Below are 17,094 nucleotides of genomic sequence, written 5' to 3'. Positions count from 1 at the left end.
CAATGTTAGTTTATGTAGCTAGTTTCCTAAAAGTCCTTTTATTTTCACTCGCGCATGTCCTCATATATTACAGAAAATATCAATAAATCTGCTTTCCATCCTTGTCAATGTAAGAAGATATTTTCATACATGAGAAAATACACACAAATACATTCTTACGATCCTATGTATCATGTAATATTCTTTTGAATTCTGGAATGACCTATTCTGTTCGTGTTCATTCCTTAATGTATATTTACAAACCAAGCTTTTCTCAAATTACAACAATTTTTTATAACTATATTTATCAGCGTACTACAACGAGTACTATAGTACTAAGAATAATTTACCAAAGACTAAAGAGAATCATTTTATTGTTTAAATATTATATTTTTAAAGACTTTTAAAGTTCTATTCTTTATTATTACATCATCGCTATTAGGTACTTTTTTGTTATTTAAACGGCGCATAGATACGAGAAGAACGATCGATACAAACTGAATATATATCCTACGATGCATTAGTCCTTTCAATTCCACGGATCGGATAGCAACAAGTTATTGCAGTTACGGCGACCTGTCTCTTAGATTTGAATCTAGTATTTCGTTCGTCATCGAATGCTATTTCAAAGCAACGCCGATCGAAATAGAAGATAAACGATGTTCTGCGAGCTTGTCGAACGTTGCAGAGTGAATTGCGATTCCTCGTAGCTGATTCTGTGTTTAGCAATTAAATTATCGGTTCGTCGAAACGATAGTGATTGATACAAACGTTGCTCCATTTTGAACCTCCTTATCAACTAATGATTTACCAGTGCAAAATTCGTCGTTGTCATGGAACAATGTAATCTTATCTGTTTCGCTATGTTTGCACTTTCTATTTATCGTCGCGGGTATTCTTTCTTTTCTAAATAAAAATTTTCACGATTGAATGGAATTTTTCTTTTAACAACGCAGATAATAATTTAATATCAATTAGTATTACAATTACCGAATTTTTTCTATCCTGCTCACAGTTTGTAATTATAGACTTTGTTTCAATTCGATCTATCAATCATTTTATATTAATAAAAAATATCCCGTCGAAAAAGCGTTAAAGAGACTCCAGTATGTAAATTAAGATCATGATAATTATACATAAATACTTTAACTTGACAAAAGTTAGACTTTATTACAAAATCGATTAAAATGCGATTCTACTTTACATGTCAGCCTTCAACTTACGAATAGTACTTTGTCGTAAGAGAGTTCGCATAAACCGCGTACAAGATTAATCAATTTCAAGGAGGTTCCGTTGCATTCGAGTGTGACAGAGCCAGAGTTAGTCGACAGGAATGACACTCGATAGCAGAATTAATCATCTAACCTTACGCTTAAAACGATTCAACCTAATCAAACAACATTAAACCAGTTTCGATAAACCAGTCGACTAATCAGACAAGATAGGAATCATTTTATACAGTTTAGAAAACATTTCAAACTTTTTTTCCATTTATCTTGTTCACTAATTAATTTGTTTCAGTTCCTCTAATACAATATCAATCAAATCTTTTAAATCGCTAATATATACATTACTTTATCCTGCTTCCATTCGAGTACTTCGAAAGATGGTCTTTAAATAGCGTAACGTCATGTCACCACGTTCGTCTGTAGGAAACGATCGATCGAAACCTCGAAAGTTTTCCACGCTAGGTGTGATATAGCGATTGAGTAATACCAGGGTGGAAAACTAAAGGGGAGAACACGAGAAGAAGATTAGAACTATATCGACGAAACAAGATCTATATAATCAATTCGTAACTGTATCGCGATTATTTCGCTGCGGTTTTGTTGGTTCGAAATTTACACGAAACTGTGGATTAACCTCGTGTTCGTCAGTTTCACGAACTTCACGTCAGTTTCATCGTTACTCTCTCCGCGTATACATATCGAGAAATTAGAGTAGTAGAATCTTGGTACCGATAATAGAGGTCCCTGTGCCTCAGACTATTAAAGTTTCGTACGCGAATACCACGACGATACACATGCATTATTTATCAAAAAGTAATTGCTAATAATTCTGGCAATTGATACAATTGAAAATAATAAGGCAAGAACAAAAGCGATCCGAAAGCCTATTTCGCAGCATCACAGCATCGCGGTATCGTCATACTGGCGCGCCTGCTTTCGATTAATCTTGTTTTCGAGCATACGGGGAGGGGGAGTAATCGATTCGACCTACTAAGCAAGATAGATACGTACATAGTTAGAAAGACGGTTCTTCCTCTCTTGTGGATCATGGTTCACGCTTGGTCCAGTGATTTCGTTCCTGGATCTCGTTACCGATTGGCTCATTAACCGCGCCGACTAATCGTTCAGAGTTCTACGTGAGGTCGTGATACAGAAAACGCTATCGTTCATACTGGATCATCGAGATTACAGCGCCAGACGTCAATTTATCGAGGCGTGAGATCCGTTTCCTCCTCGGTGAAAAATTATGCCGGGAATCGGTATCACGTCGGGTGATAAAAGATTTGCTTCTGATGGAGATCGTATAAACTTTGACTTGTTGTGAAAATTCGTAAATGTAAATATGGATTTAGAATCTGTAGCTCTGAATGTAAATTTGAATTGGTTTTTCAATAGGTTTTTGAATAGGTGTGTGTAATAGCGAATGAATTTCTCGACACGTGTTTCTGATAATGAATGTGCATTTGAATGGGTATTTGAGGGTGGTGAATACGCATTTGGATCGATGTTTGCCATAGTGAATGTACTTTTGAGTAGATGTTCGCGATATTAAATGTAACTTGGGATTTTAATCATCTTCTTTATCTTGTAATCGGTTTATTTGAAAATAAATGATGTTGGTACAACTTAATGATGTACGGAACATTCGTAGTAGAATTTTTGGTAAATCAATCGAATTAATCTAATCGATGTGTTTCATCTCAAACATCGGACCAAGTTTTCAGATCATTTTAAACTACTAGTCAAGATAACTTGCGTAACTTTTGGTAAAAAGAGATTTTTTAATAAAACAAAATTTTGTGTTATAATAGTAAATCGAATAAATGAATGTGTGTAATTTAGTTTTTAAGAATTGAATATTAATCGTGTGTTTATGTAATAAAATCGAGAAGTTGACGAAAAGTAAAATTGATAGGTTTGGTTTCTAAGAGGCTCGTATGCTTTAATGTGTCATTCTGACACAATTCGGATAACGGAAACACTATCGATAGCGATGAATCATGCATAAAAATTATAGCAGACTTTAAGGATTAATCGAGACGAAAGTCATCGTGCCGGTTTCACGCCATATGTTACAATAATTAAACACTTTTATACTTCAGAAGACAAATTTATACTTTCTACTCGTACGTTACAACGATCATATATATTCATTAAGGTTTTTCAGGATTACATATCTCTTAAGTATGTTAACGTATGAAAGTTCGCAACTAACATTCTATTGTTAATAAAATAAAAATAAAGATCTTTTATATGAAAATACCTCGCGTGCGTACGAATGTCCAACAAGAGTGATATGATTCTTTCTTCGTAGCGGGAAGCCAGTTTAAAAGAGAGGTGAAAGTGGAATTTCACTCGGTTTCTTTTCCTATGATATAGAATGTAGATAACGATTGCAACCACCTTTCCTCGATACGTTCGACTTTTACTCAATCTTTATAAACAATCGATATCTAATCAAACATGAAGTACATGAAACATTGTTGGAACGCTAGATTCATTTATTAGTCTTAGTATTTATTAGTCCTAGTCTTAATATTTCTTTGCAATCAGATTTATACTAGTTTCGATAAAACATTGGTATCTGATATATTAAATCTTTGTAACTATGACTAAGAGAGAAATCATTTCTATAAATTACAAACACCTCAGCAATGTACTTGATTTTATTCGAGCGTGATAATCACAGTGATAGGACAATTACTAAGAACAATAGCGTTAGTAGATAAAATATCACGTCATCGAAAATGTTATGGGAAATGGTTAAGGAATGTAGAAGAGTTGAAGTTTCTTTAATTTTTAATTCGAATGTAATAAACAACGAAACTTGATAGAAAAAAATTCTACAAGTCACGCTATTAGAAGATTCTTTAGAAAGCAATGACTCCTTCTATAATTTTAAAATTTTATTTTCCATTTATTTTCGTATTTGTCAATTATTGACTCGTATAGAATTTTTCTAACAAATGAAATTTCATTCAATTCTATTATAATATCTTACTTTAGGAACATTTTCGTAATAAATATATCCAGCTAAAGGAAATTATCATTTTAGCATTATTAGTATCCGTAGTAATGACGTCGAATTAATAACGAAGTTAGTAATTTATGAGAATGGGTATAGATACAATGGAATAAGTGATTTCAATTTTTTTGTCAGTAGTTTAACTATATGTATAATGTATTTTTTACGCATTTAAAACATTTAATTTATTCACAACATAAATTTCCTGTTATTCGACTGTAGATGTTTATGCATTTATGCAAATTTGAAAGATGCAAGAATATCCAGGATGTACATAGTATGTAGAAATACATAAGATATCCATAGTAACCATTATAATTCTAGTGGGCGAGTAAAATCTCTGCTTAGGTTCTATTTCTTAAGATGTATGCATAAAATTTGATTTTGCATTAGCATTTACAATCTGCCTACTACTATAGAAACCACGATCAATTTAAAAGAGGCTTATTTCTTTTATGAAATGTTAATAACACGAAAATAGAAATAACGACTAAACTACGGATGTTTATGGATTTTTATATTACAAGTTTATTTGAATATGCTATATATTTTTGCACATTATATGCGTCCTATAGATTATTGGCCCTTTAATTTTCTCCAAAATGCAGAAACATTTGTAGTCTGACAATAGGAAGTCGCTACAATGTAACAGCCACGTTTAAAGAAAAACGATATAACACAGAGAAATATTTTCATAATTTTATCAAACAGCTAATTTTATTTAAAAAATAGAGCTGAGAATGAGAAATGAAGGAAACATTGATCGGCAGACAACGGGAAGAAAAGCTCGCGGTTTTGTAATCGCACTAACACGCGGTCAAGCAAAGAAATGAACGGAATCGATGGCAATGGAAGCAGAATACAGAGAACCACAGGCAACTTTCACCGGTTTTCAATCGGCCTGTCGGTCAACCCGCAGAGATCTATCGATCGATAGATCGGCCACGGGACAATCTCCTTTCGACGAATGCTCGTTCACTGTTCCTGTGTGTCATGCGATCCGAAGATCGAGGGAGGTAAGAGAGAAAGTGAATCGATGGACATTAACGTTATTTACATACGACGTTACATAACATATAAAAAGGAAATATTTCTTTTCTCTTCTTCGAGACTACTGCGTCGAACGATGACTTTATATAATAAAAAACATCTTTTCCACTTTTTTCATTCTTATTTAATAGTCAGTGTTAAGGAATGCAACGCGGTAATTTTATGACACAGCGAAGCATCTTATACATTTTAGTATGCGTCCCACGTGCGGCATTTGGTAAAAATTCGTCTCTTTGGAGATCATTGTTCGTTTCCTTGCTAGAAAAGTAGCATAAGGTCATATCCCAAAGATTCTTCTGGCGACCTTTGACCTGCCGAGATTACCCTGTTGCCAAACCAGCGACTAACCTCTTTATCTCCGCCCAAAGGGTATATTTTGCTACAAATCTACTGGAGTGGGATACTGCAAAATTGGTTGCCTCTTAGAAACAAGTAGTTAGTTGTCAATCGTCATTCTTAGTTGCTAGTTGTCCTCCTTAGTCGTTACTCGTCACAAAGTCGACGCTTGTAGTCGTCACCTGTCCTAGCCAATAGTTGGTTGTTGTCTCGAATTAAATCTCGTTTTCGCTAGTTTATTTATTATTCTTCATCCTTGGCAATCGTGCCAGAAATTATTTCCAATATTAGTGGCTGATCCTTCGAGCTAAATAGCTAGTTTTTTACTTAATCGGTTCACCACGTGCAAAATCCAACAAACCTCGAACGATCGCAATATTCGATCAATCACAGGGATAAACACCCAGAATACTACAGGACAGATGTGAGTGTTTTTGACAGACTATAAAACAGTCTTAAAAAATAATGTGTTTTACTAGAACTAGTTATTTTTCGAATTTCGAAAACTGTGGTTATTTATATTATACATTAATCTTATTGCGATAAATCTTCTCAGAATATTCTCCGTTCTTTTTTTACTTGTCTTATTTTAGAGAAAGAGCTTTAATATTTATAGATTTTATTGGTCACTGATACAGGATTATATCGTCGGATACTTTATAAGAAAATATTTACTCGTTGTTACGTCTACATTGGCAATATTAATGAAATGGAATTATTTTATATACGATAGAAATGTTTTGCCACGATTAGTCATACACATATGTACGTATATTTATCGGTATAGATGTATGGCAAGCTGAGAGAAAAATTGGTTAAAGTCGTTTAAACTTTAGCTTTTCTAGTTAATTTTCTTTAAACATTCTTACAATTAGTTATATTTATATTTCACAGATGATACAGTCTCTATGCTCAGCATTAAAGAATACAGCATGTTGTTCCAGCATAGATAGTTAATGTTTCTTACAATGAGTTTCTTGAATAGAAGTGTAAATTCTAAACTTGATGAAATTATTGTTGTATAATTATCACATAGAGCGCCGTATAATTCTTACAATTATTAGAAACGAGACTGAGACTACATAATAAAACAAATTTGAAATATGGAACAGAGTTCTTTTGTTCTACTTTTTCTATTCAAGAAATATTCTTTTATCAGTTGTATCGTTAGTAGTCATCGGTTGCATGATATATTCCCTACATATATACATTTCTACGTTACTAACATTATATAATCTAATTTTAATTTAAAAATATAAGCTATACAAATGATAAAAGAAGTATGTTATTTAGAACAAATTTTATTTTGCAACCAATATTCCAAAGTACTTTTTGGATTGTTAACACTCATTCTGAAACACTCTGTGTACTTCAATACATTAAAGTACTGAAGATGTGCTAAAATGCATCGCTTCGTTGCAATAATAAATAAGTCTCGCGAAGAACAAAAAACGGATACATGTTGTTTTCGAGATTGATAAATTCGACAACGATAAATCTGACGGAGAATAATGACTGTGGAACGAACATGATTTCAACTTATTCGAAACGTTGTATTTTAAGCATATTTAAGACAGTTTCGATTGATCGACTGAATTGAATGCCTGCAACATTTCAAGGATGCTTGAAAAAAGACCATGTGATTATTATGTATGAAACGAAATGCTAGAGTTTAAACACGTAACTTTAATAGATTTTATAGGAGGATAAGGCAAATGCATCGATTAAATTAGCAGTCTCCAATATTATTAATCAGCCAATATAATACTCGTGGCAAGATTACGTAACATTATGGCTATTTTTAGAAATATTAAGTTGATACGTATAAAATGTCGTTTCTTTAGAGTCTCGATTTTACGGATCAATATCATCCTTCAATACGTGCTCATCAAATATTAACAGGATTTATAATAAAAATATTAGCGGTCCTTGAATATTCATCATGAATAATCAGATTATTGATATAATTCTGTACACGTATCTAAAAGAAAGCAAAAATTGGTGAAATAAAAATTCTGCAACAGAGAAATTCAACGTTAAGAAAATTCCTTTGTAAGCATTCTGCTGTCTTTCCAATACTATGTAAATCCATTTCATTTGTTTCAGACTAATCATTTAGATTCATACAAATCAGTATAGTTATCAATCCCCTTGAACTCTCTTTGCATAATTAAGCAATTGAGCAAGTCATACGTCATTCATGTGGAATTTTGTTTTAGAATTTTATATTAAATAGGACAATTTGTGAAATTTATTAATTAAATTTATAAACTTAGAAAAATTGTTACTATTATACAATAGAATGTATCAATTTCTGCTTCGTAACTTGTAACTTGAAAAATATCATTAATCGTATTAGTACAATTGTGAAATTTACCTGTAATAAATGTAAAAAGAAGAGAATGAGAAAAAAAGGAAAATTGTAAATCGCAATATATCGCAATTACTCGATAAAAGCATCGTACAAAAGCATCGACATCAGCACAATAAAATCCTCTTTACTTTATTTTTTTTATCTTACCAAGAATTCCATTCACATAGAATGAACAAAAACGACATCTAACAGAAAATTAAATTAAAATGAAATTGAATTCATTCGAGACCATCGATCTCCGTCACGATTATCATGGTCGAATTTATCAAGACCTGAACTCGAATACCGTTCGAATTTACCAAGCTCAGCTTTCTCTAACCGCTAGCTTATCGTTCCATTAAGTTGTCGTGAGTCGCGTTTGATCGTGCTACAGGGACGACACGATTAATCAGCGTGAGAATTTCATACAATTGATTACGTATTGAAATAATAACGTTTTATCAATTAGCTGCTTTTACTACTAACAACGACCTGTTATCGACAACATTTTTCGAAAAATGGCAAGAAAGATTTAATACTGATTTTTAGATGTTCTTACTTTGAATATATATTCAAAAGTATATTTCGGTATATTTCCGTATAATTCCGTATAAATAGAAATTCGAAGGAGGATATTTATACAGCTTCACACTTTTATAAATATAATTAAGAACTACGATTTTTCATACAGTAGAAATTCACAAATTCAGATATTATAAGTATATTCAGTAAGTTCATTTATTAAACCAGATACTAACTAAAATATCGTTCAAATAAATACAATTTATATAAACAACAGTTCTACTACACAAATTAAAATCTATCTTGAAATTTGCAATTCTCTGTAACTCTTCTTTACGGCAAGTAAATAATATAATTATAAAAATAAATTATTTGTCATTTGATAAAAATTGTACGCTAATCGTATGTCCAAATAGTGAAATTGAGACAAAGTCTAATCCTCGACTTTCGTTCCTGAAAGGTTTGTATAATGTACACAAGTTTTATTATTTCTGTTAATTATGACCATTGGTGTGGATTATCGTCGGAGTGTTAAAAGGTTGTCAACGAAAACGGAAGCATTTTGGCGCAACGGTGAAACCAACGGTTTCACGGAAATCGTGTTCCGATCAGGATGCAGAGTCGATTTCTCGACTCGATGCATACTCGGAGTGAGTCATCACGGGCGTGTTGCACGTGGAAAAAAGTTTCTATCACCTACATACCTATTTGCTGAGGCGCATGTGACGAGAATGCATAAGTTAAGTGTCGTCTGGACCTCGTTAAAGTAGTAACGACTATGATCATACTTGTCTTTACGACGCGTACAGAGGGATAAATGATAAGGGTTGTGAGTTGGTTTTGTACGAGGATGGCTTGTATCTATGTCTTGGTGGTAGTAATAGTGTGATGATAAACGATATTCATACACTACAGCGCACCCATAAGCATTTGAACATTTCCCAATTATTATTAAAAATATATATTTAGAATATACTTCAAATGAAAGTCTTTGATTTTATCTCTGGGAACTATGTATATATAGTTTGGAGATATTAATGAAAACAACAGTTGATCTAAATGTTTATAGAGATTTTGTGTCAACCATGAGTGATGCTGATATATTCCATTGAAACTTATCAGAGTGTTTTGTCACAATTGCATGACAAGATACAACAAATCGACATATGACAAAAATATCAACCTTTTAATCAAATTACATCAAGTGCTTATGGATGGTAGTGTAAATGTCAGGCAAATAAATTAAGAAAATTCTAACAGGAAAGACTTCGAATATGATACGAATATGATAAAACGTATGTGAGAATGAGAAATGAAAAGTGAGTATATGTGTACTTTACAAAAATGAGATTTATATAATATTGTCTTATTTACAAACTTATCCATGCTTATTGCTATTAATTTACCTTCCTTACGTACTTTATATCTTTTCAATCAATTTTCAATTTATGCAACGTATATAGCATTGTTCCCAGATTTTTGGTAATACATTTAATAAGATCAATGAAACGAATAACGCATTAATCAAGATAAAACTGAGATATTTATACCATTAATAATAATAAATCACGCATACAGTTTAATCAATTAGTAGAAAATGGTAGAAGTTTTGTAGGATCTTACTTACCCATCTATCAATGCAGGTCCCGATCTTCCATAACTTAAATCCGTTTGTCAAAATATGTCTGATAATAAAGTTGTGCGATAGTCCAAATGGTAGAAGTTTATGATTCTGTTTAACAGAAAATTCTTTTTATTCCTTCAGAAGCATAATGTATTACATTAGAAATTATTCTAAGTTTCGTATAACTAACTTTTAATTCTAAATATCTGCGGTATAATGTCCTAATGTTTTATAATACAACAAATAATACGCGTATTTTATACTAAACTAATGATTATTCGGTTTATTATAAAAAAAATATCAAACTCTAAAAATGTTCTGCATTGAATAATTTAAAGTGACGAAGGCTACGAAGGATGTACACGACTGACGAATCTACTTAAAATTGAAAAGTGACTTGTTAAACGCGAAGTTGTTTATCACCTAATGCGAGATGTGAGAAAATTTTGCTTTCTGAGAAAACGTAGCCCGGCAAATTGACGTCTAGTTTTCTTGAAAAATGATAATTCAGGTGTTCCCGGGGAATTTCAAGGAAAAAATGTTAATATTGCGGACACGTACTAAACGTGCTCGAAGCGAGCTTAAACGCACACGCGGACGTGTTTTGTTTCAGAATCCAACGATTCAACGAGTCATTCACCCCGCAATTAGATAATTTGATCGTCTAGTATGCATATTAAGAATTTCTGCTCGAATGAAATGCGCAAAATAGTATTAAATAATAACAAATAGTAAATATTCCAATATCGCTTAGATAATTTAAATGTTAATCGACAATTTGTATTTGATAATTGTTTATGTGTGAAAATATAATAGATATTCCACTATAAAATTGTATAGATAAATAACTGTTAATTTTCTTGAAACAATCCTTCGTTTTCATTAACAATACTGCTAATTTTGTTACAAAGAATCTCGTTTGTAAGTGTCAAGATCATAGATTTACTAGTCCGTGTGACTTGCATAACTTTTTTCAAGATTAGTTATTATGACTTAGCGTCAGTAGTCCGTTTACAAGAAATTATTGCAAGAATGAGTAATGAGAATGCGATTCTCCATTAATCTTAAATAGACAGATGAATACACAGAATTAAAAAACAATAATACAATCTCAAGATATAGAAACTACTATATACCGAAAAAGTACGTACATTTTTCTTTTAGATGAATCAATCTAGATTTGGTTTTATGTGTATATAATACTTTAATCGGATACTATAATAAATATTATACCTGTTATATTATAAAATTCATGGTGGAGTTTCCTAAGCTTTTTCCCGAATTTCTAAAATCCAGTATGAATTTCAAATGATAGAGTTAATAATAAATAATAAACCTCGTGTTTACAATTAATTCAAACGCTTTCTAAAATTCTTCTAGCGTGTAAAGTTCATAATGTATCGTGCATTTTGTTTTTTTGCCAATATAGTTCTATTAGATAAAATAATGATATTTTCACTCTAGAAAATGGTTCACTTTTACACAGAAGTGTGCGAGATTCCAAAAATATCGGATCAGATCGGCTAGCCAATTTTTATCTCCTAAATATCTCATAACTAGAGATTGTTGGGATTCCCGAGAGTTTCATGATTCTCGACCAAGTCGGGATTCCCAAGACTTGCGGGATTCATGAGAATTTTAAAATTATACTAGCTAGAATATGGAGCAAAAGTAATAACGAAATATGCGACAGATATAACATTTTATTATAAAATATTATAGTAAACTATATAATTTTATAATTCTCGAGAATCCTGACAATCTCGAATTACGGGGATACTTGAGACGGATTGAGTCGAGTTCCCAACGTTTTAGGGTTCCAGCGCACCCCTAATTTCTGCACATTACGTATATTCTATTCGTTTTGGCGTCTTAAAATTTTTCACAAATCCATAGAAATCCGCACTTTACTAATCACCAATATTATTATCCATGGAAAATTAGTAATCGTCGTAAAATTTGACAAAAGAAATAAAAATATAGAGCAGACTCGCGTCGCGTGTCCATTCTGCATCTCGTCTGTAGCAAAACAAATCGATGGTGCTCGTGATAAATCGCGATTACCTTCCGGTTGGTAATGATTAATTAATTTCACGTCTGACGCAATTAGGCGAACCGCGCGATCGAACCGCTAATAGGACGTCACGTTATTGAGGTCGGCAAAAGTCTACGAGGTGTATTCCGTCACATGATTCCGCGTAGGCAAACATGTACGTGTATGTTAATTCCACTTAATCCTAATGGTATGTGTATCCAGGGCGTGACTGTAAATTGACTAACCATCCGCGATAGTCTTCGATCAGAAGTAATTTATATGTACGTTACGCGTATAACGTGTCAATTGTTGAATGGAGACGGTACAATAGTATCGATAGTAAAGAATAGAGATAGTACGGGTAACATAAATACGCACGTGAGTAACTGCTGGGTAGAGTAAAAGAGAAAACACTCACTTTCGCGATATTCCGTAATTTGCAGATAATCTGGCATAGAAACAGTATGAATGATAAAAGTTAGTAAATAATAATTAATAAAGCAGATAAAACATCCAATTTGTTTGGCACAAACGGAAAAATATTGATGAAGAATGACGCTATAAATATCGTTGTTAGGGTGAACTGAATTTGATGATGTAAGTTAGATATTTTAAAGCTGAAAATTTACTTGAATGTAAAATAATCAAGTGGAAAATAAGTAGTAGAAGAATAATATGAGAAATATTTTAAATCTATATTCACGTACGATATAATAATAGTAAATATAGTGATGCATGAAAATATTTGAACGTTTACCATAGAAAATTGCTGTGGACATGTTAAATATATTATACACGTAAATGTTTTGGTATTATAAACGCAAAACAGTTATTATAATTATGTTGCTAAAATTTGGAACAAATTTAAGAACGTACGGAGTAGTATTGCAAATAATTCAATTTTTAGTGATCGTTTGAAAAGAATAGCAGAGTATGATAAAGTCGAGAAAACACATTTATATGCATAGTATAAAACCTTGTTACTTATCCCACTTAGTTCGATCATTGAAGAAAATTACTTGATGATTCGTTTAAGCAGCTAAACATAATTGCTGTCTACTATCTTGACCTTCAATTGATTTCAAATCATGTTAACACGATAACGAATCTCATTACTTCACAAGGATAGCATTTAAATACTTAGGAACTGCGAAACAAATAATATAAGCAAATAAACAATATTACTGTCTCGTATTATTGTGATATACATATCTAAGGATGGATTTTTATAAAGTTTTGTTATGTTAAAAAGTACAAATGTTAAATACACACGAACAACAGATTGAATGAGAAAGATAATATTCGAAAGAGAGATAAGATAATATATTCCTGTATATTTTCACAGACGAAAACGAAAATCCAAATTAACATTCTTTATTTTATTATATGAAAAGAATCACTTATACCAGTTGTATTTTTAGCGTTGAGTATTTTATCAATTGCTTCTGTTGTATAATTGAAAACATTTTGTAAATTACATTCTTATCATTGAATATCTCTAATAATTGCGTATTTTTTTTAACGCTTAAAACTTTCCTCTCCTTTTTTTTTCTTGTATTTTGTTCGAGGTTTTAAATTTGCTTTTAAAACTTGTGCTTTAACAAGATGTATAAATATCATAAGATTATTCATTTCTATTAATAATATATAACAATACTCATTTCTATTAATATTATTAAGATCAGTTTCATACCTACTTCCATTTACGAAATCAAATTAATTTACTCGATACAATTCACAATTTATAGATTAATAAGTTGAAGAAAAACGAGCAAGAAAAATAGTGCGTTTAAATTTAATACCGAAAGATTTTGCATGTTCTTTCAAAATCGTTTCTGTATAACATAAAACCAATAAGATAAATATCAAAGCGTAAAATTATCATGCAGATTTCAATTTCAATATAATTCCGTGTGATACACCTAAAAGGAAATCTTCTTATTATTACCGAAACAAAAATGTCGAAATTATATTCATATTAAGATAAGCAAAGCTTAGCAGATTTTTCAATAATTATTTTTCCGAAATCGTCATTGATATTCGTTAATATCTGCCACTCGTTTTCTTTCCTCGAGTTTCATGAGCATACTTCCTTTTAATTCAAACGAAATAAACTCGATGTTCATATCGAGACGCCTTTTAAAATTCGATCTTATCGATTATGATCAATTTTGCAATTATTTTGAATTCGAAACGAATATTTCATACGCGCATCGTTCGTAAGTGAACAAAACTAAATCTTCATGCGGAATCGCTTGTGTCGAAAAAATTGTCTGTAATAACAGGCTTGAATAAAGTTATCGAGTGGAAGGCAATCATTATTGGTAATTTGAGGATGCAACTGTTCCTCACGTGTCTTCCATCATCGAAATTATCTTAGCAGCTATAACCTCCTTATCGTTCCCGAAATTTACCTTATAGCGTTACAAATTTTTCGTTTTGTTCAGTTGGATGCTGACGTTCTCTTAATCATCCTTATTATCGATTTTTTTAATTAATTGTGAAGCTGTCACGACAAACTATAGTGGTACTTCGCTATGAGAAATAATAGATTTTTAATACAAATGTAGTTTGAAGAATTTATTGATTAGGTATATATGTATATTTATTTAGCAAAAAGTATAGACATAGTTAAATAATTCAGATCAAGCCTTCGAAGCATCATAAGAAATTCAATTAGCTCAGATTATATTCTCTAATGTAGATATGGAATTAATTTGCAGGAAACTTTAATTAGTCTTTGAATCGTAGAATTATGATATCTGGAATAGTAGAAGAATAGTAAAATACGTAATATGTTTTTTTCCATACAATAAAATATTTATGTGCTTTGGTAAGCTGTATATTTTCTTCTGCGAAGATAACAAATTTTTATCTAAAAATTACGTTATGCAATTATACTAGGGTTTGTTGGGTACCTGTGACTATTATAGTAAAAATTATACATCAATTAAGAAATATTCGTGTGTTTTTTTTATGGAAATATACACATTGTGTCGAAAATGAGATTAAGCATTGAGAAAACCTTAATTTTAAAATACTTTGTGACAACAAAAATGTCCCAAATTAGCAATGGAAACTATGAATATATTAATTTTGAGTCACATTTTAAGCTTCGAACGGTATATTAGCAGTAGTGATAATAAATAATATCAAGCATTTCGTTGATCAACTTTGGTATTAATAAGCTTTCATCTACTTAAAGACTTCATAAATTTGGTAGCAATGTACACATTACTTTTATCGCCACACTTGGTTGCTAATCCAGCTGTAATAATTGGGATAAGCAACACAAATTGCGAACCGTTGCATACAGTTTATTTATCATTATTGGACATACTGAATTGTAAATATCATAAATAATGTTTCTTAATGTAATAATTATTTCTTTATTTAAATTTTTGTTATGTCATGCAGGAATCTTCTGTTTATTAAGATAATTAGATTTACGTTGATTGGATGAGATTGTACGAAAGATAGGAAACCTTTGGGAATAATTAAAAATGATATTCATAATAACTAAATTGTTGTGAATAATATACACAGATGGTATTTTAGTTATTTTCCCTATTTTTTTAGCAATCTATATTATTTCTATAATAATATATTGAAGACAATAAATAGAAGATATTAACAAATTATCAATATAACATATAGTAACATAGACCAATAAGTGAAGTTTTAATAAGACCACAAGTTAAACAAATAATCAATACAATTTCATATCGTTCAGGGAAAATCTAAATCATTAAAAATGTTTCAACAGCGCATAGTGGCAAGTTTATATTATTTTTAGTTTTCCACAAATAATATGGAAAAGCAAAGATAGTTAATTCACCAGTTTCGGCCTAACTACGTTTACTTACTGCATTCTACATGCATTTACAAATAAATTTGGTTCGATAATTCATAAATAATCTAATGATACGAAATTGCCTTTCACATTAATCTTAAGGAATAAAATCAAACAGAAGCCATTAATTTCCCCTCTAAAAATCCATTCGTTTTTTCAACATCTTCATATAATCATTCGTCCATCGATTATTTCGTGCTTAACATACAAAATTGAAAACAGCGTTTTCAATCTCTGAATTGGTTAGGTAACGTCGAAATGATTGATCCAATCATCGCGCGTGAAACGTGCCTCCTGAAATGTTAGAAAAATTGATTCACAGTTGATTGACAAGATAGCGGAGCCGACAGGAAGTTCAGGGATCGTTTCCCTTCTATTTAGCCGCGGGTAAGCGATTCGTAGCCGTCAAGAAGCGACTTACAGTTTAACGTGACGCTGCGCGAGACCGAGCGAAATGTCAGGCCGAGGAATTTGCATTTCCTAAATGCCACTGCGTGAAATCGGCCGGCTACGGTTCGCGGAATTCTTCAGTCGATCGAAAGTTGCCTTTTTTCCCCACTCTTTTCTTAATTTCCCTTTTAAATCGTATTAAAACGCGTTTTCGAGCGAGCATAAAATTTAACATCACGATGACACGAAATCGTCATCGCCAAATGTCGATATCTATGTTTTTACGAATATAATTAAAGAGATGTAATTTAGATAGAAAATTGTATTACTTACAGTAAATATTATAAAGAGTACAGCACTTTGGATAATCAATTTAAGATAAACTTCCATATCAACTATTAATCTTTCATATTTGCAATTTTTTATAATTAAATAAGAAATTTCAACATATATAAAATACACATCTCTTTCGTAAATAAGAACCAACTCTTTTTTCAACGATCTCCTCAACCATTAATTGAAACTTATCGATTATATATATAATAGCCTGATGATCAATGATTATGAAATTCACTACTATCGTGCGTATTATTCTTATTGATGTGATACCCACTCAAATTTATATCGTATAAGCTATAACTCATTGCTTATTGCCCAATTAATTGACACTGCCTCCATCGTTCTGTTATTTAATCAAC

At 31.4% G+C, this 17,094-nt stretch overlaps 1 protein-coding gene across 4 annotated transcripts in view; it reads right to left on the bottom strand.

Annotated features, from left to right (window-relative positions):
• The window catches only part of LOC100646539 (class A basic helix-loop-helix protein 15), a 288,728-nt gene that overhangs the window by 229,573 nt on the left and 42,061 nt on the right, over positions 1–17,094 (bottom strand). For 3 of the 4 annotated variants that reach the window (XM_048407754.1, XM_012310572.3, XM_012310573.3), the window contains exon 2: positions 10,122–10,226. The exons of the other annotated variant lie outside the window; for it this stretch is intronic. The gene's annotated coding sequence lies outside the window, so the exon portion shown is untranslated. The remainder of the gene's footprint in view (positions 1–10,121; positions 10,227–17,094) is intronic. 4 annotated transcript variants of the gene reach the window in all.

Source organism: Bombus terrestris, chromosome 7, assembly GCF_910591885.1.
Source record: "Bombus terrestris chromosome 7, iyBomTerr1.2, whole genome shotgun sequence".
NCBI lineage: Eukaryota > Metazoa > Arthropoda > Insecta > Hymenoptera > Apidae > Bombus > Bombus terrestris.
Note: the sequence above shows the minus strand (reverse complement) of the source record. Positions and strands in the feature narration are given on the sequence as shown.